The sequence below is a fragment of the Somniosus microcephalus genome, chromosome 28, assembly GCF_052327205.1.
Source record: "Somniosus microcephalus isolate GS21.2 chromosome 28, FLI_Smic_1.0, whole genome shotgun sequence".
Taxonomy (NCBI): Eukaryota; Metazoa; Chordata; class Chondrichthyes; order Squaliformes; family Somniosidae; genus Somniosus; species Somniosus microcephalus.
In genome coordinates, this window is record NC_141014.1 from 25,433,131 (window position 1) to 25,452,724 (window position 19,594).

Sequence of the window (19,594 nt, forward strand, 5' to 3'; positions counted from 1 at the left end):
TCACCAGGTAATTACACAGTCATTTCCTCCCGCCACAACCTCTCAGCATTCTGTATATTCACCTGTGCAGGACAAATTAATTTAACCTCCAAATCAACAGACACTCCCAACGCAATGAGGCTGTTTGTGTAAGGATATTAATAACTATGCCATGAATATCCAAATAACCTAATATTTGCAGTTTTCTGTCATTATTCATGTGCTTTCGTTCCACAAATCCAAACACTTATTAAAGGTATTTTGGTCTGATTTGGGCTTCATTCGTATTTTCTTTTTGTATCACATTATGATACATATCAAATGAAATTCAACACAAATAAAATCCTGGAACTCCCTCCCTAACAGCACTGTGGGAGCACCATCACCACACGGACTGCAGCGGTTCAAGAAGGGGGCTCACCACCACCTTGTCAAGGGGAAAACATAGAAGATAGGAGCAGGAGTAGGCCATTCGGCCCCTCGAGCCTGCTCCGCCATTTAATGAGATCATGGCTGATCATTCAAATTCAGTACCCTGTCCCTGCTTTCTCCCCATATCCCTTGATCTCTTTAGCCTTAAGAAATATATCCAACTCCTTCTTGAATATATTTAATGAATTGGCCTCCACTGCCTTTTGTGGTAGAGAATTCCACAGGTTCACCACTCTCAAGGTGAAAAAATTCCTCCTCATCTCTGTCCTAAATGGCTTACCCCTTATCCTTAGACTGTGACCCCTGGTTCTGGACTCCCCTGCCATCGGGAAGATCCTTCCTGCATCTAGTCTGTCTAGTCCTGTTAGAATTTTATAAGTTTCAATGAGATCCCCTCTCATTCTTCTAAACTCCAGCGAATATAAGCCCAATCGACCCAATCTCTCCTCATACGTCATTCCTGCCATCCCAGGTATCAGTCTGGTGAATCTTCGCTGCACTCCTTCCATGGCAAGAACATCCTTCCTCAGATAAGGGATGGGCAATAAATGCAGCCCATAAGCGAATAAAAAAATAAAAATAAATGTGAGGTATTACATTTTGGTAAGGAAAATTCAAATCTAAATGGGGTAGAGGAACAAAGGGATCTCGGAGTACAAATGCACAAATCACTGCAAGTATCGACACAGGTTAACAAAGCCATTAAAAAAGCAAACCAAGCACTAGGGTTTATTTCTAGAGGGATAGAATTGAAAAGTAGGGAAGTTATGCTAAACCTGTATCGAACCTTGGTTAGACCACACTTAGAGTGCTGCGTACAGTTCTGGTCGCCTTATTATAAAAAGGATATAGAGGCACTGGAGAGGGTGCAGAGAAGATTTGCAAGGATGATACCAGAAATATGAGGGTATACATATCAGGAAAGGATGAACAGGCTGGGTCTCTTTTCTCTTGAAAAGAGAAGGCTGAGAGGTGACCTAATAGAGGTCTTTAAAATTATGAAAGGTTTGGATAGAGTGGATACAGAGAGAATGTTTCCACTTGTGGGGAAGAGCATAACTAGAGACCATCAATATAAGATAGTCACCAAGAAGTCAGATAGGGAATTCAGAAGAAACTTCTTTACCCAGAGAGTGGTGAGAATGTGGAACTCGCTACCACAGGGAGTGGTTGAGGTGAATAGTATAGATGCATTTAAGGGGAGGCTAGACAAGCGTATGAGGGAGAAGGGAATAGAGGGTTACGCTGATAGATTTAGATGAGGAAAGACGGGAGGAGGCTCGAGTGGAGCATAAACGCCGGCATGGACTGGTTGGGCCGAATGGCCTGTTTCTGTGCCGTATATCCTCTGTAATTAGAAATCATAGAAATACATCGAAATTTTAACATGGAAACAGGCCATTCGGCCCAACCAGTCCGTGTTGCCATTCACCCTTCACTTGAGCAGATAGTTTTAATCAGATTTACCTGCCCTGTTCCCATATCCCTTCAACCCCTTTTCGTTCATCCACCTCTCCAATCTAACCTTCAATGTTGAGATAGTTTCTGCCGCAATCACTAACCCTGGAAGTGGCTTCCACAGCCTCTCTGGGTAATGTAGTACCTCCTGCCTTCTGTCCTAAAACTCTTACGTTTAATCTTGTATCTATGGCCCCTCATTCTTGACCCTTCAACTACAAGAAACAGTCTATCTACCCTTCCATAATTTAAAAAACTCTATTGTATCGCAATCTGTGTTGTTCTAATGAAAAAGACCTAACTTTTCAAGTCTTTCTTTGTATTTTTATCAGCATCCTGGTGAATCAGCGCTGTACCCTCTCTATTGCCTCAACATCCCTCCTATAGTGTGGAGCCCAACACAGCACACCGTACTCAAACTGAGGTCTTATTGAGGTTTTATATAGACTCATCATTACCCCATCATTAACAAAATATCAAACTATCAAGAAAAAGACTTGCATTTATGTAGTACCTTTCACAACCTCAAGCCATCCCAAACTGCTTTACAGCCAATGAAGTACTTTTGAAGTGTAGTCACTGTTGTAATGTGGAAAACGCAGCTGTCAATCTGCGCACAGCAAGCTCCCACAATATGATAATGAGTTTTAGTGATATAGGTTGAGATGCAAATATTGGCCCAGGACACAGGGGGATAATATCTCTGCTCTTCTTCGAAATAGTGCCATAGGATATTTTATGTTCAGCTGAGAGAGCAGACGGGTCATCGGTTTAATGTCTCATCTGAGAGAACGGCACCTCCGACAATGCAGCACTCCCTCAGCACTGGCACTGGGCGTGAGAGTGTCAGCCGAGATTTTTGTGCTCAAGTTCCTGGAGGGGGCCATGAACTCACAACCTTCTGACTCAAAGGCGAGCGTGCTGACCACTGAGCCATGGCTGACACATGCAAAGTGTACAGAAAGTGTTAATTGAGTACATGCCACTGGTTTTCCTCCTACCTTAATCCCAAGGGCCCAATTTGCCCTCAGCTGAACCGGCTTATATTTTTTTTACTTTATCCTATTTTTGTTTTCCTTCACCAATCTTTTCCCTTCTCAAGACACTGGGTGCAATTCAGTGGGCTTTCGTCACCTTTCAGTACCTCAGCCAACTGTTGTCCAACTGAGGTGTTCAAGATGATTAAAGGAGTTGATAGGGTCGGTCTGAATCCACCTTCTGTTTCTTTACTGGACCCATTACCATCCCCTTTTGCCTTACACCATCATCCCTTTAGCCATTTAATCACTCTTGCCTCCAGCCCATCACAGACCTCTCCCTTTTGTCCTTTTCCTGCCCCCTTTTCCCAGGCTCTGTGTACTTCCTTAAAAGCTGTTAAAGCTCTAATGTATTCCAATTCTGATGATGGGTCATCGACCTGAAACGTTAACTCAGTTTCTCTCTCCACAGATGCTGCCTGACCTGCTGAGTGCTTCTCCGGCATTTTCTGTTTTTATTTCCGATTTTCAGCATCCGCGGTATTTCGCTTTTGTTTTACTCAATCAATGATCCCATTGAATCATCAGGGCGCCTTTTCCGCTTGTTAATCTGCTCGTTTAGCAACTCATTTTCATAATTTTTGACAACTTTCAAAAGGAAATTGGATAAATGCTTGAAGGGGAAAAGAATTGCAGGGCTATGGGGGGGGGGAGCGAGACTATTTGGACGGCTCTTTTAAAGAGCTGGCACAGGCACGATGGGCCGAATAGCCTCCTTCTGTCATTCTAATTTGTTAAATTTGTTGATCTTCACGATTAAGTAGCAAGTAACCTGCTCTTTGCCTTGAACTAGCTCAGTAAACCTAGGGTTAAACACGCACATGCTAGTTAACTTCTGAACCGACAGAGAACTTATCTACTTGGTGAAGTTAGGCAAACTCATTGGGGCAGAACTTCCTCGACGGCCCTCCTGCTTAACTTTGATGGAAATTCCGCTTACGCGCATACAGGGAGATTGCACCACACTTCCGCCGAAATTACAGCAGCCGGGACAAGCTCCGAGGAAATGCCCCTCCTCTGTGCAAAGATTGGGAATGTCCTGCACTCGGCAAGAGGACTTTAAATTCCTCCCTCTACAACAGCGCTCACTAGATCTTCAACCGTCAGGAACGAATCACACACACAAAAAAAAACAACAGATAAAGTTCCCCTTTAATCGAGATTAAGCAACATCCACTCTCAGGAGAGACGAGGAGCTGGTCAGGGGAGGCAGACGGCAGCTGGAATAGGGTCACATCAGATCCAATGAGAAAAAGACAGAAAGGACCATGGGTTGGAGCTGGAGCAAGGCAGAGAGGGCGACATTGGCTCTGATGGAAAAGAAAAGTGGGCGGGGTGTAAAACGAACAGCTGATTCGCTATCGCCCGTTTAGCACTGTTGCCTAAGTCAAACTTCACACAATAATGTTACTCTTAAAATGGATTTCCTTTGCTTTTTCAGTCCACTGGCATTTCTAACACTGGCAGGTAGTGATCAGGGGCAGATTGATTGGGACAGTCTCAAAGACATCCCAAGTCCCACAAAGATGTTCGGAAGTCCTGAGGTAGATGCCAGACGTTCTCAACACTCTCACTCTCCCCTCCCCTCCCACCCACCTCCTTTAAACCTCCATCTCATTCCTTTGACATTTGTTTTTATTTGTTCGTGGGATTTGGGCGTCGCTGGCAAGACCAGCATTTATTGCCCATCCCTAATTGCCCTTGAGAAGATGACTGTTATTTTACCTTCCCCTCTTGCCTCACCTTCTCTCTGACGGTTCAGCCTTGGTGCTGTCCTGCTGTATGGGTCTTTGTACTTGTTTTGTCTAGGTTTGCCCATAGCCCACAAGTTCGCCACTGGCTAGTTGGTGAGTTGAATTTGCCCGTCCGTAGTTTAGACATTGATCGAGGAGGAGGGAGAAGACTTTCCTGTAATTGTTATGTGATAGGGGCCATTGGCTGGATCTACAATTATCACTCTTTCTATTAAATCTAAAATATGAAAATCTTTCTGCTATAACTTCACTAACATAGAGCAAGCAGAGAAGATCTTGTCTCCTGGTCACACCCCTTAAAAGACCAAACAACGAGAGAACACAAATACAGAGGCATCAAACAATGAGGATTACATTGAGTTAAATAGAACTTTACAGTACAGAAACAGACCATTCGGCCCAACTGAAGGTGCTGGTGTTTATGTTCCACATGAGCCTCCTCCCACCTCACCTATCTACATATCCTTCTATTCCTTTCTCCCTCATGACTATACTATTGTCTCAATAGAACTGGATTAAAAGCCACACAAAATAATGTTATCAGTGCTTGGATAGGGCTGCGGACTAGAACCCCTCGCAAGAATGGAGCACCATACTTTGGGAAGGATGTGATTGCATTGGAGAGGGTGCAGAGGAGATTCACCAGGATGTTACCTGGGCTGGAGCGCTTCAGCTATGAAGAGAAACTGGACAGGCTGGGTTGTTTTCCTTAGAGCAGAGAAGGCTGAGGGGGGACCTGATTGAGGTGTACAAAATAATGAGGGGCATAGATAGGGTAGATAGAAAGGAACTTTTCCCCTTAGTAGAGGGGTCAATAACTAGTTTCAAGGTAAGGGGCAGGAGGTTTAGAGGGGATTTGAGGAAAAACTTTTTCACCCAGAGGGTGGTTGGAATCTGGAACTCACTGCCTGAAAGGGTGGTAGAGGCAGGAACACTCACAACATTCAAGAAGCATTTAGATGAGCACTTGAAACACCACAGCATACAAGGCTACGGACCAAGTGCTGGAAAATGGGATTAGAATAGACAGGGCTTGATGGCCGGCATAGACACGATGGGCCGAAGGGCCTCTTTCTGTGCTGTATAACTCTATGACTATGACTCTAAAAGGCAGTCACTCAATTGAGATGGTTTACATTCACATCCCAAGGCTGATCACCACCTTACCTTCGTGAAGCGACTTCAAGGGTGATTCTGGTTTCCGCGCTAGCGGCAGGGAAGCACGTTGACAGGGAGCACGGGCTAGGGAGAGGGTTACAACACTGGTAGCCCCAAAGCCACAGCTCCTGCTCCCTACTGGCTGTACGAGATCGTGGAATCACCCCTATCCATTTCTATTTCTAACATAAAAAGAAAGTTGTGGGTATTCTTACCATTCTGATGTTGTGCGGTTCTGACAATTGACTTGGTGACGTGCAATGCAGGTACAGGATAAGACTGACGCAATGAAATAGCACTTCAGGTGTATTGGACTTTGGATCTGCAGTATCACTAGGATTTCTCAATGTGAATGACTGCAAAAAAATTCATTGACGTACACATGCTCGGATAAAATATATTTCCTGGAAAGAGCAATTACAATGGATCCTTATACACCATCCTTCTCCACTTCACTGACACACCCTACCTCTGGCTTTTAAATAAATTGAGCCCGGGGGATGGGGTGGGGCATTGGGTAAAGCGAAAATATTACAACACCATCCTCCCTGGAAACTGGCACAAATCCAGCACACAATCACTCCGAGACTATCCCAGTCATCGCTGTTTCCCCACTCTAGTGTTTTATCGTTTCTAGTACTGTATGTGCGACCCGAGAATTATTTTTGCCCCCTCTGATCTTCTCTGCTTTAGATATGACTCACGTTGGAATACAGGGTCCAATGGGTACCGGCCGCCCTTCAGTACCCTTCCCAACTGGCTATCTTCCATATGGGGGGGGGGCGGACGGAGTATTCAACTGTGTGAGGCATCACAGCAGAAGCCTCGCCCACCCCGCCCGAATCTTTCCCTGCCCTTCACACAAGGACACTCTCCAACAATCATTGGACGTTGACTTCTTCTACAAAAACCCAGGGCCGCGGAGACGAACTGTAACAATCCTACTGCCACCATCCTGGTTGAGAACATCTCACTTGCCACAGACCACAACTCAAACCTGGGACCTTCTGGTCTGTCAAAGCTCCATTGGGCACCTCTAGCCGTGCTACTGAGAACCCCATGTCGCGGCAGCTTTACCTGTGGTCGGGAAAGTCTGCAGAAGCAATCGAGCGGCAAGTCGCTGGCGAACTTTGGAAAGAGGGGGCCTCAAACGGGCATCGGCCCCTTTGCCCATGCAAGCAGGCAGCCGAACCCCCATGTTGGCTGCAGGCGCTGGACATCTGTACAGGAGCCTTTACCAATATGGCTGGCAGAGCGCTTCGGACGCGGAATGTGCGCAGGTGCGACATGGTCCCGCTTCAGCGCCCGTGCCACGCCTGAAAAAACGGGCGCGGTGCTGACAAATCTCAACGCCCGTCATCAGAAGCGCTGCATGCCAACAACGACAACTTGCATTCATGTAGCACCGTTAACACAGTAAAACGTCCCCACGGCGCTGCACAGGAGTGATCATCAAACAGAATTTGACACCGAGCCCCACAAGGACAAATTAGGCAGCTTGGCCAAAGAGGTAGGTTTTAAGGAGCGATGTAGCGAGGCGGGTCACTGCACTACATATTGAAAAGGACATTCTGTAATACAGAGTACGTTATATATTATAGCAGAAATTACTCATCCTTTGGGGCTTATCCATAAGTTTGTTTAATGCATCATAGAAAACATAGAAGATAGGAGCAGGAGTAGGCCATTCGGCCCCTCGAGCCTGCTCCGCCATTTAATGAGATCATGGCTGATCATCCAAATTCAGTACCCTGTCCCTGCTTTCTCCCCATATCCCTTGATCCCTTTAGCCTTAAGAAATATATCTAACTCCTTCTTGAATATATTTAATGAATTGGCCTCAACTGCCTTCTGTGGTAGAGAATTCCACGGGTTCACCACTCTCTGGGTGAAGAAATTCCTCCTCATCTCTGTCCTAAATGGCTTACCCCTTATCCTTAGACTGTGACCCCTGGTTCTGGACTCCCCCGCCATCGGGAACACCCTTCCTGCATCTAGTCTGTCTAGTCCTGTTAGAATTTTATAAGTTTCAATGATCTCTTACACAACCATCACTGCATTCCAAAAAGTGCGCGAGGCTCTCTGAGATATTTGATAACATGATAAGACTTCTTTATTTCTTGTGTAAAGTATATATATGTATGTATATTTGAGTAAATCATGCGGGGACTTACTATATTTTAGCTCCTCTTACTGTACACGTAGATTAATTTAAATAATCTACTAGCATTTGGACCCTTAGCATTTTAAAAACCTGGATAATATCGCTCCTCAGTTTTCAGGTGGTGTGATATCCCTTCAGCCATTGTGCCACTCTCCCAGATATTGCCAACCTCAGAAAGTTTCTGCCAACGCATTGTGCGATTACAGTGTCAGCTGTGGCTCAGTGGGTAGCACTCTCTCGCCTCTGAGTCAGAAGGTTGTGGGTTCGTAGTCCCCACTCCAGAGACTCGAGCGCATAATCTCGGCTGACACTCCCAGTCCGGTATTTATCTATCAGCCAACATCTAAAACAGATGACCTGGTCATTGTCTCATTGCTGTTTGTGGGATCTTGCTATGCGCAAATTGGCTGCCGCGTTTCCTACATTACAACAGCGACTACACTTCAAAAAGTACTTCACTGGCTGTAAAACGCTTTGGAACGTCCTGAGGTCGTGAAAGGCGCTATGTAAATGCAAGTCTTTTTTTATTTATCAAAAACCTCAAAGTACAGCTGGAGACCATATAATAATGTTAAAATCCGAGTGGCTAGCAGTGAGCCAGATTGATATTCCAAGGTTTCACTTTCCCTCTAACTGGCACTCCTTTGATCCTCTGAGGGGCTTGCAGGGCCGGACAGATGCATGTCTCCTGTCCCTTCTCCTGGCATGTGCCACATCTGGGGAGCCCTGCTGCAGGAGGTGCAGCGAAGGAGAATGGCCCTCGTTGGGGGACATGAACGCCACCAGTCAACTGCATGACAGGGTTTCACGGATGTTGCGTGGAGCCCGCCAGCATGGGCCCCTCGAGCCGATCTCTCAGCCTGTCCAACCCGGCACCCGCATGAGTCGAAGGCCCCGAAATCGCAGCAGCTGCAGCTTATGAGGAAAGTTGCACCTAGATTTGGTCCCTCCCTCCTCAGGTGCTCATTGGACCCTCTGGAGCAAAAAATACCCAAAGCTGTCTCCTCAAATCATGACAGCGCTTTGGCATTGTGAGGTCCCTTTGACTGTGCGCAGATAAGAACAGCCAAATGCCACCTCTGTGACCAGTGCTGAACCCCTCTTCTGGGAATGCACTCTAACAAATAATTCCAAAACTAGAGATCATCAATGTAAGAGAGTCACCAATAAATCCAATGGGGAATTCAGGGGAAACCTCTTTACCCAGAGAGTGGTGAGAATGTGGAACTCGCTACCACAGAGAGTGGTTGAGGCGAATTGCGTAGATGCATTTAAGGGAAAGCTAGATAAGCACATGAGGGAGAAAGGAATAGAAGGTTATGCTGATAGGCTTAGATGAAATAAGGTAGGAGGAAGCTTGTGTGGAGCATAAACACCAGTTAGGCCGAATGCGCTGTAGACTATCTAACTCTAGGTATTGGTTTGGTGCTGGTGTTGGTTCTCAGCATACCTTCCAACATTTATGTATTACAGTGAAAGCTACTCGTGTGCCCTACAGGAAAGGTGCTTCCAAGCAATAAAAGAAAGAGAGGAGAACAGCGAACAAGGTTTTCTCCAAGTTTTGCATTTCACTTTCCATTGAGGGTGCTGCAGCTCACAGTTTTGGTTTGGGTTATGCAAACAGTTCTTCTTCTCAGACAGTCCCTCGGGACTGAGGATGACTTGCTTCCACATTAAAAATTAGTTCTCAGGTGGCTGATGAGTCCAATGCGGGACCTACAGTCTCTGTCACAGGTGGGGCAGACGGTGGTTGAAGGGGCGGGTGGGTGGGGTGCTTGGGTTGACATGCCCTCCTTGCGTTGCTTGCGCTTGGCTTCCGCTTGTTCCCGGCGAATAGACTCGAGGTGTTCGGCTGCCTTCCCAGATGCTTCTCCTCCACTTTGTGCCGTCTTGGGCCAGGGATTCCCAGGTGTCGGTGGGCATGTTGCACTTTTTCAAGGAGGCTTTGAGGGTGTCCTTGAAGCATTTCCTCTGCCCACCTGGGGCTCTCTTGCCGTGCCGGAGCTCTGAGTAGAGCGCTTGTTTTGGGAGTCTTGTATCGGGCATACGGACGATGTGGCCCGTCCATCGGAGCTGATCGAGCGTGGTCAGAGCTTCGATGCTGGGGATGTTGGCCTGAGCGAGAACACTGGCGTTGGTGCGCCTATCCTGCCAATGGATTTGCAGGATCTTGTGGAGGCAAGCAGTGGCCCAATAGTGGATACATGTAAAAGGTTCGCTTACACTGCTGCTCCTCCTGCTAACACAAAACTTCTTCCACACTTGATCTCAGCTCCTTTGGACTGGGGATACCTCATTTTCTCTCTCTGCTTAACCTCTCACCGTGTCACTCGAACCTCTGCTCTCGGAGGAGAATGTCCTTCAGTTCCAGACGAGAGCCATTCCCCTTCACTGCATCTCCTACAGCAGGACCTTCAAGCCACCCTCGTGAATAGTGGAGTTTTTCCCAAAGCCCAGCAACGCCTCGATTTTAACAATCCCGTTCTTATTTTCAAATCCCTCCATGGCCTTCGCCCCCACACCCCCCTCCCTATCCCTGTAACTTCCTCTACCCCTACAACCAATGTTCGCTTTACGTTGCGCGGCTGTGCTGCGCTCAGGATCTCCCGCGTTGCCGGCTCACCGGCTTTTCAATAGGAAAAACCGCGCATGCCCGGTATTTTGAATGGGCTGCGCATCCCCTTAAAGGGACTGCGCACCCCCTAAAAAATTAAAGGGACCATTGCCTACAACCCTCGTAGATCTCTGCGCTTCTCCAATTCTGGCCACTTGCGCATCCCTCGATTTTAATCGCTCCACCATTGGTGACCGTGCCTTTAGCTACCAAGGCCCTAAGCTCTGGAATTCCCTCCCTGAACCTCTCCGCCTCTCTTACCTCCTTTAAGACGCTCCTTAAAACCTACCTCTTAGACCAAACTTTTGGTCATGTGCCCTAGTTTCTCCTTCTGAGGCTCGGGGTCAAATTTTGTTTGATAACGCTCCTGTGAAGCGCCTTGGGACATTTTACTATGCTACAGGCGCTATATAAATGTAGAGTTTATTCTGACTTTGTACGATAGCATAAAATGGGTGATAGCGAGTGGGCAGCTCGTTTTGTATCTCTCCCGATTTTTATATGTTTTTGCAACACTGCGCTGTCAACTTTTCCTGCAGAACCGAATCCTCAACAAAATATCTGCTCCCTTTTCATGATCAATAACAGCCCTTGAATAGATTGCCCACCCCTTCTCCAGGAATAATGGTGCAACGCGTATTTATATAGCACCTTTAACATAGTAAAACATCCCAAGGCGCTTCACAGGAGCGATTATCAAACAAAATTTGACACTGAGCCACATAAGGAGATATTAGGGTAGATGATCAAAAGCTTGGTCAATGTTGGAGGTTTTAAGGAGCGTCTTAAAGGAGGAAAGAGAGGTAGAGAGCTGGAGAGGTTTAGGGAGGGAATTCCAGAGCTTAGGGCCTTGGCAGCTGAAGGCACGGCCACCAATGGTGGAGCGGTTAAAATCGGGGATGCTCAAGAGGGCAGAATTGGAGGAGCGCAGAGATCTCGGGGTGGGGGGTGTGGTTGTGGGGCTGGAGGAGGTTACCGAGCTAGGGAGGGGGGGGCGATGCCATGGAGGGATTTGAAAACCAGGATGAGAATTTTAAACTCGAGGTGCTGCTTAACTGGGAGCCAATGTAGGTCAGCGAGCACTGGGGGTGATGGGCGAACGGGACTTGGTGCGAGCTAGGACACGGGCAGCCGAGTTTCAGGTGCCGATTGACCCACAGTTTCTCTCTTTATTTATCCCTTTTGCTCATTCTTGTCGTTCTGCAGGCTTTTCTAAAATGTATAAAATGCTTGATTGTGAGACCAGCTGCCAAGCATCTAACCCCCTCTATAGAACCAGCTACCCATCTGGCCAACACCTATCCCTCAACCAAATCAACCAAAAACAGATTAACTGCGTGTTCATGGGATCTTACTGTGCGCAAATTGCCTGCCGCATTTGCCGACAAAACAGCAGTCTCTTCAGGTCACCAGTAAGTCATTGGCTGTGAAGCACTTTGAAAGTAACTTGCTCATGAAAATCTCCGCAAATGTTTCAATCTCAGCTTCCACGTCAATCTAATTCTTTTTGAAGCAAACAACTAAAGAATAAGTAGCTAAAAAAATAAAAGACTAATTTTACAATAATAAAACCACTGGTACATCAAGAACAGCTTTTTTAAAATTGTAATATTACATAGAATTACACAGAAATTAACAGCACAGAAACAGGCCATTCGGCCCAACTAGTCCGTGCCGGCGTTTATGCTCCACACCAGTCTCCTCCCACCCTTCTTCATCTCACCCCGTCAGCGCATCCTTCTATTCCTTTCTCACTCATGTACTTATCAGCCTCCCCTTAAATGCATCTATACTATTCTCTTCAACCACTCCCTGTGGTAGCGAGTTCCACATTCTCAGCACTCTCTGAGTAAAGAAGTTTTTCCTGAATTCCCCATTGGATTTGTTGGCGACTACCTTATATTTATGGCTCCTAGTTTATTATTAATGTTATTTATTAGCCCCTACCCTATTTAAACACTAAAAAAACATATGCTGTCACTCTGATGCCCTTTCCTCCCCTCTGTTCTATTATTTAAATCGAAGGTTTATTCTTTAACCAATGCACTGTTACTGGTACATATGCGTCGAGAATACTCAAGGAAATCTGGTTTGCGAGTGATACAATACAGAATTCAAACAAGGAGAACAAACATAAGTGAATAAAACGTGTTTCTGTTTCAATGTTAAAACTGCTCAGTTGAAAGCTGAAACAAATTGGTCATATGCTTACCTTCCAGTCTCAGTTTGGGGCTCCTACTCCGACTATTGTGCTTGTGATAATGAATGAGCTTGTCGACTGTTTCCTCCTTGCTGCTGCCTCTGCACGCTGCTGATTGGGCGCAAGCTTTCTCTGAGCTTTCCGCGGTATACAGGAAAGTTTTTATGTTTTGTCAGAAGTTTGTTTTAGCCGTAGATATTTTTTATTACACAAGGGGTTGTCTGAATGCCCTGCCTTTGAAGGGAAGTTGTAAGATTGCTCAGAAGGAGGTTAATTAAAAACATGAAGCCAATGCGACTGACTGGAAGTAAGCCAATAAGTGACAGGCTGTAATTTTTCGAGAAGTTGGGAAATTCCATGGAAAGGGTTTGGCAGAAACACTAGTGAATCAGCGACACATGACCAGACACTATTCCCTGAATGTGGGCGGAGAGAGACAGGCAGAGTCACTGAGCTAGGGACAGAAAAGACACACAAGAGAGGCACAGGCACAGGGACATAGGGAGAGACAGGACTAAAGACACATGTCCAGTCAGGGAATAGGATTAAATGTGGATGGAGGGACAGAAACTGTCACGGATAAATAGAGGCATAGGGAGAGTGACATAGGACACAGAGGCACAGAGAGAGAGAAAGACAGAGACAAGAGACATAGATACACATGACCAGGCAGGGGACAGGGTTTATTGTAGGCAAAGAGAGTGAAAGAAAGAGGAAAAGAGCAGAGTGTAGGAGTCTCTGCACTACTAGCAAAGAATCTATAAACTCACTAGTAGTTAACAAACTGAGTTTAATGTACTAAAACTTTACAAAACAAGAAAATGCAGGAGAAGCTCTAAACAGGCCTATTCACTATCACTCCACACGAGGACTAGCTGGAAACGCTCTCTACCTCTGACGTCATGATGTCATCACGTTTCCTGCCGTTGGGACGTCACATGACCCACGTGATGACGTCATCGCGTCAGATCGCGATTTTGTCGATCTAGCTCTGTTTAACCAGAGCCAACAATAAAAGGTAATAAACATGATTAAAGGCAATTGTACAAGTCACTGTGAGAGTCTCTTAGTGGCTTTGCCACAAGAGACTTGATTTGAGCAGCACCTCCCAAACCCGCGATCTCTATCACCGAGAAGAACAAGGGCAGCAGGCGTATGGGAACATCACCACCTCCAAGTTCCCCACCAAGTCACACACCATCCTGACTTGGAAATATATTGCTGATCCTTCATTGTCGCTGGGTCAAAATCCTGGAACTCCCTCCCAAACAGCACTGTGGGAGTACCTTCACCACGCGGACTGCAGCTGTCCAAGAAGGCGGCTCACCACCACCTTCTCAAGGGCAACTAGGGATGGGCAATAAATGCCGGCCTTGCCAGCGACGCCCACAACCCGTGAATGAAAAAAAAATGAAGGAGAAGAGGTTTGAAGGAAAGAGATTGAGGGAAAGATAATTGAAGAAATGGCACTGGGGCCAAACAGATGGAAAGTAAAACCCAGACAGATAAGTGTGAAGGAGATAAAAGGAGACACTGAGAGTGATGGAGATACAGGACCAGAGAGTGACAGGCTTAAAGGAAGAGCCAAAAGAAGCAACAAAAATAAACGGCGAGATTGAGAAAGGAAGGGAGATAAAAAAAAGAGAGAGAATATGAATTAATCTCTCGTTGTTTTGGCATCAGAACTGCCGTAAATTTGAGAATCACAGACTGCGAATGAATTAAATTCAAAATTTTAATTAAAGGTGATTATGTATTCTGAACTTGAATCATGTCTTAAATCTTTGCCTGCCCTGGACGAGGTTACATGCCCAGACACGGGCCTAGAAATTGAATCGTGAGGCGCCTGTTTTTCAAGTGCAAAAACGGGCGCTGAAGTGTCCAGTGTGGCGTGTGGCATGCCGGCGCTCATTCCAGGCCAGGTATGCGCTGCACGCCATATTGGCGAGGGCGCATTGTAGCTGTCCAGGGCGCCCGCCTGAGACAGGCCTTAGGCCTATTGGCTATGCAAAACAGTAGGGGTGGGGGTGGGGTGGGGGAGGGGGGTAGTGCTAATGCCCCTTTCAGGCCCATTCTCAAACATGTTTATCGTCTGACTGCAGTGTGCGGCGTGTCCTCCCCTCAGCTCCGAATCTGGCCTCTGTTTGGCTCTGATCAAGGGGGTTGCTCAGGACAAATATTTCTTTAAAAATGTCATCTTCTTTAGGGGGTCCAGACTGCTTGCCGGGTTGGTGTGCCTCATCTTAGTGGGAGTGTCGGCTGCCACTGCTATGCTGACTCTCAGCTGCCTGGGCCCTAAGCTCCGGAATTCCCTCCCTAAACCTCTCCGCCTCTCAACCTCTCTTTCCTCCTTTAAGACGCTCTTTAAAACCTAGCTCTTTGATCAAGCCTTTGGTCACCTGCCCTAATATCTCCTTTTCGCGGCTCGGTGCCAGATTGTGTCTGGTAATCGCTTCTTGTGAGTTGCCTTGGGGCGTTTTACTACGTTAAAGGTGCTATGCAAATGCAAGTTGTTGTTGTCTCGATTGAGGCTCAGGAGTGGGAACTCTGGTTTAGGAAGTCCCTGCTCCTGGCCACCTCACCACCCAAATCCTTTGCCTTGTAAAGTGTCGATGGAACTCCCACTCCTTACAAACCAACTAGGTCACTGACATTTCTAGTTGTATTGGTCTGATATGTGCTGCTCTGGTAAAGCCCTGGAATATAAAAGCACTGGAATTCCCTTCCCAAACCTCTAAGACACTCCTTAAAACCTACCTCTGTGACCAAGCCCCTGTCCTAATATCTCCTTTTGTGGCTCGGTGTCAAATTTTGTTTGATAACGCTCCTGTGAAGTGCCTTGGGATCTTTTACTGCATCAAAGGCGCCATATAAATGCATTTTGCTGGAATTGTTGTTAGCGATACATTGGCCTAGAAATTCATTACAACCACTTTTGGGGCGGTAAAGTCGGGCGGCCGCTAAAGTTTGTGCCCGGTGCAAATTCGAGGCCACTTCGCCGATATTCATTAGCTTCGCCCTAAGAGTTTGCTCGAGCGCTAAAACTGGCGATGCACGCCTCTCTTTAGGCGCTAAGCCGGAGGTGCTGAGCGAGAGCGCCGAGGCCGGGCGCAGCGCAGGTACGGCCATTTCTTGATTGACAGCAGACACCCTGGCGCCGGCCAGCTCTTAAGGGGGAAGGGTCGAGTTCGTCTGCTGCCACGCCCTGGACACTGGAGCCCTCCAGCTAGGCCTGAACACTGCTGCTGGACCCAAATAGCGCCTCAAAGTATGGAGAAGGCCCGTGAACGAGCGCAGCGCTTCTCAGAGCATGATCTGAGGGTGCTGGTTGGTGCTGTGGAGAAGAGACGCCATATTTTGTTTCCGGACAATGGCAGGAAGCCGCCGGCCCGCGTCTACCGGAGAGCCTGGAGGCATGTCGCCACCAAGGTGTCATCCAACAGCGAGGTCCCCAGGAGCGGTGTCCAATGCCGCAAAAAGCTAAATGACCTCGCCAGGATTGTCAGGGTGAGTACCCTTCCCAGTGTCCTCCTCATCCTTGCATGTGCACCTCACATTATGGGCAAAGGGACCTGAAAGCCCTAATGGCCAGCCCTCATGCAGCAGCTATGGGACACTCATGAACATCAATTGCACATTGTGCACTTAACACACTGGCCAGGCTATTCGACCATGGGAGGCAGTGCACACAAGATCAGGGCTACACACTGGCCAGGCTATTCGACCATGGGAGGCAGTGCACACAAGATCAGGGCTACACACTGGCCAGGCTATTCGACCATGGGAGGCAGTGCACACAAGATCAGGGCTACACACTGGCCAGGCTATTCGACCATGGGAGGCAGTGCACACAAGATCAGGGCTACACACTGGCCAGGCTATTCGACCATGGGAGGCAGTGCACACAAGATCAGGGCTACACACTGGCCAGGCTATTCGACCATGGGAGGCAGTGCACACAAGATCAGGGTTACACACTGGCCAGGCTATTCGACCATGGGAGGCAGTGCACACAAGATCAGGGCTACACACTGTACTTAGAGGCCGTCCTTTCTCTTGCAGGCCAAGCTGGCCAATAATAAGAGGAGCCGGACTGCGACCGGGGGAGGCGGACCCCAGATCCAGCCGCTCACCGAGCTGCAACATCGCGTGGAGCGCATCATGGGTGCCCGGGTGATTGGCCCCGCTGCATCTGGAGATGCCGACCCTGTTCTGGGCACCAATGGTAAGGACATCACCTTTTGGACCTCTCTCGTCCCACTTGCGCATCAGACCTACATCCTTTGCCACTGTCCGACCAATGCGCTGAATGCCACCACTCATGCATCCCTCGCTGACGCCCTCTCCTCACTCTAAAGCTACTCTTGTGCCTTCCTGCTTTCAGATGGTGAGGAGGAGGTCCCTGAAGTTGCCAGTGACAGCCCCTCAGAAGAGGAGGAGGAGGAGGAGGAGCAAGAGGAAGGCGGCCCATCAGGGGAACCCTCAGCCGCGGCAACCCATGCCAATGTAGGGGACACGTCTTCCCTGGAGGGGAGCGTGGGGGAAGTGTCGGAGGGGAGGGGAGCTCCTGGGACCAGCGGCCTGCAGAAACGCGGGAGGGGGGTGGAAGCTCAGCGGCCTTCTCCCCAGAGGGGGGAAGGGTCGGAGGGGAGTCCAATTGCTGGGCCCAGTGGCGTCCAGCAACGCAGGAAGGGTCGGACAGCTCGGCGGCCTTCTCCCCAGAGTCCGGCCTCCAGTCCGGAGACGGCCAACGCCGAGGAGATGCGCCGCCTCGAGGACTTGTCCGCGGACTCGGAGCGCCGGCACACGGAGCTCATGGGGGTAGTGGCACGGTTGCCTGAGGCCATCGAGTCCCTGTCTCGGAGTGTGACCGAGTTCGGGGCCTCACAGGCCACCAGTCGGGCGGAATTCGGGGCAGCTCAGGCAGCGAGTGGCCAGGTGATCAGTGGTGCCGTGCAGTCACTGGGTGCTCTGATGCGGTCACTGAACAGGTCAACACGGGCACTCACTGCTGCCACACTGGCTGTGTCAGCCAGGCATCGCCAGGGCACCCGGCGCGCTGCAGCAGCACAGTGGTCTGTCCCTCGGCAGATTGGTGCGCATGCTGCAGTGCTGGCCCGGCCGAGTGTCAGTGTCTCAGGCGACCAGCGAGCGCCTGCCATCCGCCAGCATGCCCCTATTCCTCCAGCCGCCACTGCCACTCCCCCAGTGGAGCTGCCAGGAGCTGCTGCAGCGACTGATGCTGGCCAGCCACAGCTGCAGCATTCACCAGCCGGCCCCTCGAGGGCCAGACCTCGTCTAGGCCGACCCCCAAGGGCATCTGACGTCACGACATGTGCCCCTCAGGAGCCTGCCCCCCGCCTTGCAGCAGCCAATGGCCTTACTTTGAGGAGGAGCAGCAGGGCGTGCAGGGGCCGCCAAAGTTTGCAGAAGGCATCGCCCTCGCGGGCCACTAAGTAGAGGGTGTGTCCAAATGTTGTGTTTTCTGGAATGTGTGTTTTGTGAAGGCCGAGGATGAAGGCCATTTTTGTTTACATCTTTTGTTAATGCTCCCCAGGTTGTGGGAGTGAGTCATGTGTGTGAGTGTTTTTTGGGGGTTTCGTCTGTTTTTGGTTTTCATGTGGGAAGGGCCCAGAGTTTGTACAATAAACCATTTTATTTATTCACATTGTCCATGTTTGATCTTTGAAGTGTTTGTTGCCTTAACCGGCTGATGGCTTGCGGAGCGGCTGCAATCATGTTCTTTCATTGGCACAAGCCATTCCCTGACAGGGGGCCTAGAAGTGACGGTCAATAAGCCGCCGACGGGCGGCCCTTGGACCTTCTGCCTCCCTCCTGGGCTGGTAGTCCTCGTCCTCCTCCTCCTCCTGCTCCTCCTCCTGAGGTGGTGGTCCAACGTGAGGTGGCAGTGCCTGAGTCCTGCGGATAGCCAGGTTGTGCAGCATGCAGCAAACGACGACGAATTGGGAGACTCGCTCCTGCGAATACTGGAGGGCTCCCCCGGAGCGATCCAGACAGCGGAACCGTTGCTTGAGGATGCCGATTGTTTGTTCTATGATGTTCCTAGTCGCTTGATGGCTCTCGTTGTATGCCTCTTCAGCAGGGGTCGTGGGCGCGCGGAGCGGGGTCATGAGCCAGGTACACAAAGGATAGCCTTTGTCCCCGATAAGCCATCCTCTTGGGTGAGGCTGTGCCTGGAACATGTCAGCCACAGTTGTCTGTCGCAGGATAAAGGCATCGTGGCTGCTGCCTGGAAAGCGGGCATTGACAGCTAGGATGCGCTGCCTGTGGTCACACACCAGCTGTACGTTGAGGGAATGGTAGCCCTTCCGGTTGCGGTAATCCTCGGCATGCTCCAGAGGTGCCCGCAAAGCCACATGCGTGCAGTCAATGGCGCCCTGCACCATGGGGAAGCCCGCTATTCTTGCAAATCCCACTGCACGCTGCTGCTGCTTGTCCAGGGTCATGGGGAAGGAGATGAATTGACGTCTCCTTCTGAAAAGGGCATTGGTCACCTGGCGGATGCAGCAATGCACGGCGAACTGGGAGATGTTAGCGATGTCCCCAGCAGCGGATTGGAAGGAGCCGGTGGCATAGAAGTTGAGAGCCACCGTCGCCTTCACTGCCACCGACAGAGACGTCCTGCGCATCAGCTGTGGACGCAGATCTCTGTGCAGCAGCTGGCAGATGTCTGCAACCACCTCCCTTCTGAATCGCAGCCTCCTAACACACTGCGCGGCAGACATGGTCAGATAGGAGGACTGCTGGCGGTATACCCTGGGTGGGTAAGGCCTCACT

General features: G+C 49.1%; 1 protein-coding gene across 3 annotated transcripts in view; it reads right to left on the reverse strand.

Annotated features, from left to right (window-relative positions):
- LOC147099460 (cytokine receptor common subunit beta-like) overlaps positions 1-12,980 on the reverse strand; it is a 64,586-nt gene extending 51,606 nt beyond the window's left edge. For 2 of the 3 annotated variants that reach the window (XM_085969634.1, XM_085969635.1), the window contains exon 1: positions 12,809-12,980. The gene's annotated coding sequence lies outside the window, so the exon portion shown is untranslated. The remainder of the gene's footprint in view (positions 1-12,808) is intronic. The other variant, XM_085969633.1, reaches the window with a different exon arrangement.
- Positions 12,981-19,594: the final 6,614 nt, after the last annotated feature.